This window comes from Schistocerca serialis, unplaced genomic scaffold (genome assembly GCF_023864345.2).
Source record: "Schistocerca serialis cubense isolate TAMUIC-IGC-003099 unplaced genomic scaffold, iqSchSeri2.2 HiC_scaffold_524, whole genome shotgun sequence".
NCBI lineage: Eukaryota > Metazoa > Arthropoda > Insecta > Orthoptera > Acrididae > Schistocerca > Schistocerca serialis.
Genome location: NW_026048107.1, coordinates 1 through 7,500, shown reverse-complemented (window position 1 = coordinate 7,500; position 7,500 = coordinate 1). Strand labels below are relative to the sequence as shown.

The 7,500-nt window shown below is 53.2% G+C and overlaps 1 non-coding gene across 1 annotated transcript in view; it reads right to left on the bottom strand.

Moving 5' to 3' along the window:
- Window positions 1-1,178, bottom strand: part of LOC126447673 (small subunit ribosomal RNA) — a 1,909-nt gene extending 731 nt beyond the window's left edge. The window contains exon 1 of the ribosomal RNA XR_007583851.1: window positions 1-1,178. This exon is cut by the window's left edge and continues 731 nt beyond it. This is a non-coding gene — a ribosomal RNA (small subunit ribosomal RNA).
- Between the last annotated feature and the right edge of the window lie 6,322 nt (window positions 1,179-7,500).

Below are 7,500 nucleotides of genomic sequence, written 5' to 3'. Positions count from 1 at the left end.
AGGCTGCCCGCCGAGTCATCGGAGGAACTGCGGCGGATCGCTGGCTGGCATCGTTTATGGTTAGAACTAGGGCGGTATCTGATCGCCTTCGAACCTCTAACTTTCGTTCTTGATTAATGAAAACATACTTGGCAAATGCTTTCGCTTCTGTTCGTCTTGCGACGATCCAAGAATTTCACCTCTAACGTCGCAATACGAATGCCCCCGCCTGTCCCTATTAATCATTACCTCGGGTTCCGAAAACCAACAAAATAGAACCGAGGTCCTATTCCATTATTCCATGCACACAGTATTCAGGCGGGCTTGCCTGCTTTAAGCACTCTAATTTGTTCAAAGTAAACGTGCCGGCCCACCGAGACACTCAATAAAGAGCACCCTGGTAGGATTTCAACGGGGTCCGCCTCGGGACGCACGAGCACGCACGAGGCGGTCGCACGCCTTCGGCTCGCCCCACCGGCAGGACGTCCCACGATACATGCCAGTTAAACACCGACGGGCGGTGAACCAACAGCGTGGGACACAAATCCAACTACGAGCTTTTTAACCGCAACAACTTTAATATACGCTATTGGAGCTGGAATTACCGCGGCTGCTGGCACCAGACTTGCCCTCCAATAGATACTCGTTAAAGGATTTAAAGTGTACTCATTCCGATTACGGGGCCTCGGATGAGTCCCGTATCGTTATTTTTCGTCACTACCTCCCCGTGCCGGGAGTGGGTAATTTGCGCGCCTGCTGCCTTCCTTGGATGTGGTAGCCGTTTCTCAGGCTCCCTCTCCGGAATCGAACCCTGATTCCCCGTTACCCGTTACAACCATGGTAGGCGCAGAACCTACCATCGACAGTTGATAAGGCAGACATTTGAAAGATGCGTCGCCGGTACGAGGACCGTGCGATCAGCCCTAAGTTATTCAGAGTCACCAAGGCAAACGGACCGGACGAGCCGACCGATTGGTTTTGATCTAATAAAAGCGTCCCTTCCATCTCTGGTCGGGACTCTGTTTGCATGTATTAGCTCTAGAATTACCACAGTTATCCAAGTAACGTGGGTACGATCTAAGGAACCATAACTGATTTAATGAGCCATTCGCGGTTTCACCTTAATGCGGCTTGTACTGAGACATGCATGGCTTAATCTTTGAGACAAGCATATGACTACTGGCAGGATCAACCAGGGAGCTGCGTCAACTAGAGCTGAGCAGCCGGCCGCCCGGGAGTGTGTCCCGGGGGCCCGCGCGAACACGCAAGCGTCCGCTCAATTATTCTGCAAACAGGAGGAGGCTGAGCTCCCCTGCACAACACACCTCGAAACCCTCTCAGGTCCCGGCGGCGCGCAGCGCCGTCCTAAGTACTTGGTCGGGTTCGAGAGAGGCGCAATCGCCCGGAGTTAGGCGAGTAGACGCTTTAGGTGCGACCACCCGTGCTCCCAACTGAGCTTGCCGCTGCCGACAGAGGCCCGGGAGCGTGCTGTCGTGGCATTGCCGGCGGGAGACAACACGCGCCACCTACGGTGACCGGCAGCTCCAACGCCAGCGCCACAGAAGGACAAAAGCCCTACTTGGGTGCCGAAGCGAACTCTCCCAGCACAGCGCACGCGCCAACACGTCCGCACAGCTGCGATACAAACCACCTGCGAGAACCGCTGGGGCGACCGAGCAGCAGACGGCGTCGCGGCGCCGAGCGCCGGGCGGCGGCGCATCCTCAGCGCACAAAGTCCTCAATCGGACCAGCACACTGCAGATGGCCACCGCGCTTCGCACCGGGCCCGCGAGGACCTACTTTGGCCGCAAGGCGCCGCGAGCAGGGGGCGCCGGCGCGCAGCTGCGCCGCCTGCCGCGTCCGTCGGCCGGCGCGCCTGCCACCGGCCGCCCCCACCAGCCGGCTGTAGCGCGTGCGCCCACGCACCGCGCTGCCAGCACGCCGGGCGGCCCCCCCTCACCGGCCGGGGACGGTCCCACCCAGCCACCGCCGCGTATCGCCTCACACCCAGATCCCCTTTCACGTTCGTGGGCATGGTGGGTCCCCTTTCACGTTCGTGGGCATGGTGGGTATCCCTGAAACAACCGGTTAATAGCTCGACCGATCGTCGCCAACACTGATTCACCTCTAGCGAGAACAACCGCACCACAACGGGTTACCGGTTGTTCATTTGCGTAACGTCACCAGCAAACGTACACGTCCATCGCCATTTGCAACGAGTATTGCATGCCTGTGTCAGGTGTCACAACACACTACGTCTGCCCACATAGACGCAACAACATGTGCACGCCTAGAGAACACGTGGAAGGTAGACCCCGTACGTATGCGGTGTCCATTGCGCGAACGACTGTCAGCCCGCCTCTGCAGCATGTCGCAGATGTGGAACGCGGTGCAACATGCTATCACGGTGTGTGAGAAGAGACGACTACGTCCGAATACACGCTCCACTACATCAACAGACTGCTCATGCTGATCGCCATCCAGGGCGTCCGTTCCTCCCACACGTCTGTATGGCGTACCACACTGCAATCCAGCTCTTATAGGGAGACGACACGTAGCTGCGTGCACAATATTTGGACTGTATGGTCCGCCGTTGCTAGGCGCTGTCGTCATACGGTCACATGGGCCACGATGTATCATTCAGTACATACGGAGCAATGTGCAGTACAGTTTGTGGGTTTTGCGTACATCGGCGGACAGGTGACAGGCCGTACCACAACGTAGGCTGAGTACGTCGGCATGCGAAGGGCATTGAACATGCAAACTTCTCACCGACCAGCTTGCGAAGGCAGGGGGGAAGGGGGGGGGGGCATGTACGTCCTGCTGCTATCCACACTACAGTGTATAGCAGGAGCATGTGGAAAGTCAGCAACACCTGCAAGGTGTTTAACATGACGCGATACACAGGGGACCGGGCAGTGCGAGTAGCGAACTATATTGCGAGGGTTGCGGTTAGGCAACACTACACTACTTTAACGGGTTGCATAACAATTACAGAGCAGGTTCAGCGACAACGTGCGTCAGGTTAAGGCGCAATATAGTTTAGGTTACGGCGCACTTTAGGTTAGGTTAAGGCACATTATAGGTTAGGTTAAGGCACAACATGGGTTACGTTAAGGCACAACATGGGTTACGTTAAGGCACAACATGGGTTAGGTTAAGGCACAACATGGGTTAGGTTAAGGCACAACATGGGTTAGGTTAAGGCACAACATGGGTTAGGTTAAGGCACAACATGGGTTAGGTTAAGGCACAACATGGGTTAGGTTAAGGCACAACATGGGTTAGGTTAAGGCACAACATGGGTTAGGTTAAGGCACAACATGGGTTAGGTTAAGGCACAACATGGGTTAGGTTAAGGCACAACATGGGTTAGGTTAAGGCACAACATGGGTTAGGTTAAGGCACAACATGGGTTAGGTTAAGGCACAACATGGGTTAGGTTAAGGCACAACATGGGTTAGGTTAAGGCACAACATGGGTTAGGTTAAGGCACAACATGGGTTAGGTTAAGGCACAACATGGGTTAGGTTAAGGCACAACATGGGTTAGGTTAAGGCACAACATGGGTTAGGTTAAGGCACAACATGGGTTAGGTTAAGGCACAACATGGGTTAGGTTAAGGCACAACATGGGTTAGGTTAAGGCACAACATGGGTTAGGTTAAGGCACAACATGGGTTAGGTTAAGGCACAACATGGGTTAGGTTAAGGCACAACATGGGTTAGGTTAAGGCACAACATGGGTTAGGTTAAGGCACAACATGGGTTAGGTTAAGGCACAACATGGGTTAGGTTAAGGCACAACATGGGTTAGGTTAAGGCACAACATGGGTTAGGTTAAGGCACAACATGGGTTAGGTTAAGGCACAACATGGGTTAGGTTAAGGCACAACATGGGTTAGGTTAAGGCACACCATGGGTTAGGTTAAGGCACACCATGGGTTAGGTTAAGGCACACCATGGGTTAGGTTAAGGCACAACATGGGTTAGGTTAAGGCACAACATGGGTTAGGTTAAGGCACAACATGGGTTAGGTTAAGGCACAACATGGGTTAGGTTAAGGCACAACATGGGTTAGGTTAAGGCACAACATGGGTTAGGTTAAGGCACAACGTAGGTTAGGTTAAGGCACAACGTGGGTTAGGTTAAGGCACAACGTGGGTTAGGTTAAGGCACAACGTGGGTTAGGTTAAGGCACAACATGGGTTAGGTTAAGGCACAACATGGGTTAGGTTAAGGCACACCATGGGTTAGGTTAAGGCACAACATGGGTTAGGTTAAGGCACAACATGGGTTAGGTTAAGGCACAACATGGGTTAGGTTAAGGCACAACATGGGTTAGGTTAAGGCACAACATGGGTTAGGTTAAGGCACAACATGGGTTAGGTTAAGGCACAACATGGGTTAGGTTAAGGCACAACGTGGGTTAGGTTAAGGCACAACATGGGTTAGGTTAAGGCACAACATGGGTTAGGTTAAGGCACAACATGGGTTAGGTTAAGGCACAACATGGGTTAGGTTAAGGCACAACATGGGTTAGGTTAAGGCACAACATGGGTTAGGTTACGGCACAACATGGGTTACGTTACGGCACAACATGGGTTACGTTACGGCACAACATGGGTTACGTTACGGCACAACATGGGTTACGTTACGGCACAACATGGGTTACGTTACGGCACAACATGGGTTACGTTACGGCACAACATGGGTTACGTTACGGCACAACATGGGTTACGTTACGGCACAAATTAGGTTAGGTTACGGCACAAATTAGGTTAGGTTAAGGCACAAATTAGGTTAGGTTAAGGCACAAATTAGGTTAGGTTAAGGCACAAATTAGGTTAGGTTAAGGCACAAATTAGGTTAGGTTAAGGCACAAATTAGGTTAGGTTAAGGCACAAATTAGGTTAGGTTAAGGCACAAATTAGGTTAGGTTAAGGCACGATATAGGTTAGGTTAAGGCACGATATAGGTTAGGTTAAGGCACGATATAGGTTAGGTTAAGGCACGATATAGGTTAGGTTAAGGCACGATATAGGTTAGGTTAAGGCACGATATAGGTTAGGTTAAGGCACGATATAGGTTAGGTTAAGGTACGATATAGGTTAGGTTAAGGTACGATATAGGTTAGGTTAAGGTACGATATAGGTTAGGTTAAGGTACGATATAGGTTAGGTTAAGGTACGATATAGGTTAGGTTAAGGTACGATATAGGTTAGGTTAAGGTACGATATAGGTTAGGTTAAGGTACGATATAGGTTAGGTTAAGGTACGATATAGGTTAGGTAAGGTACGATATAGGTTAGGTTAAGGTACGATATAGCGTAGGTTCAGATACACATTGTTGTAGGGAAAGGTGTATTGGGGGGGGGGGCGGCAGGTTCGTTGATAGTGATTATCGTAATTGGATGCCTGCGGTATTATCCGATTTGTCACGTCAGGATGCACTTTTGGCTCATGACAGGCGGCGCTCCGATTCCATGGTTGTGGCAGATCTGTGTCTTTCATTCCTGCCATTGTTTGTGTGCTGTGACAGGAGGCAGTATTGTGATGTTGGGTGCACCACTGTGTAGGACATGTGTGGGTGTTCGTGGCTTAGCTGAGCAATGTGCGGATGTCGGAAGGGTGGGATATTGTGTTTTCTGGGTGGACCTCCCGGTCTGGTAATGATAGTGTGGATTGTGTCATGTGGCGGAGAGGATGCACTGGATGTTCTTCCATGCTGGTGGTTAGATATTGTGTGTGATAAGAGAGTAGTGTGTGATAAGAGTGTCTGGCTGACGTGTGGTTCTCATTGTGTGCAGAGTCTTTCAGCATGTATAGGGACGGTTGTATATATTATCTGTATTCTGATGGCTCTGCATCTATTACTAATCAGTGCCGTGTATACGGTTACTCTAGTTCCAGTCGAAACTGTTCTATCTCTGTACATTAGTGACACTGCGGCTCCACTATGTTGCCGCCCCTGTCGGCCGTTTCCCCCAGTGTATGGCTAATGATTATCAGCAATCAGTCTATTAGTCAATACCGGTAGTGTGACGACGTCAAATGTCCGGGATGGGGGAAGCTACACCCTTCCCGTGGGTCAGGGCCTAGAAAGACTCTTCCCACGCAGGAGACTCGGACTGTCGTTACTCTTCCGAGACATATATGTGCCCAGCGTTTTTTTGCGGCTGCGAGTGCAACGCCAGGAGGCTCGGACTGTCGTTACTCTTCCGAGATATATATTTGCCCAGCGTTTTTTGCGACTGCGAGTGCAACGCCCACGGGTGCCGACATGGATGGGGCGCTTCCTAGCTGATGGCTCAGCATGAGAATCCGTACAGTGAGCAATGCGATCGCGTCTGTAGCTTGTACGTGGTACAGCTCGCAGCTCATGAATAGGGACAGCGGGAATGTCGCATATTGGAAATATCTCTTCATGAAACGCATGTTATAGGTGTGAATTGCACCTTACGAGTGCGGGAAACGTCCGCCGTTCATCCGCTGGCGATGCGAGTTGGGCGGTTGGGGTGGGGCACGAACGGGTGCAGGTGGTGTGATTGCCGGTCCACGACTTCGTGCGGCAGAGGCACTGGCGTATGGGTGCTGTGGTCGACAGAGGCTGCATGCTTTGTGGGTGGCGTCGAAAGATGGGCACTGTGGGCCCATCGATGTCTTAGTCGGCTTGGCGTCCCATAGATGGCGGTATCGTCGTTGCAGGAGCTCATGCTGAGGGAGACCTACAGATGGCGGTATGTTTTGTGGTGCGCTCGACATGGCGGACGTAGTGTTGTCCGATTCGCATAGATGGCGATACTGTTTTGCCAGCATGGTTGGCGTAGTTCCGTCGGATCCCTGTAGATGGAGGTGTCGAATGTTTACTGTGGACATTCATGTCGTCGGCACGAGAGGGCGCGCGCGCCAGTCCCACCACAATCGCTCTATTTCCTAATACCTCGACCCTCCCCCCTACGGACTTATCACCACCCACACTAGCCGCCCCGGGGACTTGCCAACGACACACCCTATCCCAAGTCTATTTTCTTGCGGAGCATCATGTGTTATTATATTTTATTTCACATCCATAGTGTATAGGGGTATTGTAGTTCACCGTACGGCGGTGGACGCTGTGTTACCACACGCCGGGGGGGACGGCGAAAACGAACCGTCGACCGCCGGGCGCCGCCCGGCACCCGCCCGCCGACGCCGCCTCCACGCGTCGCGCCGGCCGGTGGGCCGACATCGACCGTCCGGCACCCATCACGGCACCCATCGCCGGCCGGCAAAGCGATACGCTGTAGCGCGCCAGAACACAACGCGCCCGGCCGGCGCCGGCGCCGCCTCCGCCGCGCGCACGGAGGCGGCACCCATCGCAGCGCCCACGCCGGCGGCAAGGGGCCCGCCAACCGATACGCCGCCGTCCGCCGCACCCACTGCAGCGCCCTGGGTGCGGCGCGCCCGGCCGGACCGATACGCCAAGAGATGCGACGGACAGAAACAAAGGCAAGGGGGGGCTGTTGACGCCCAGCCCCGG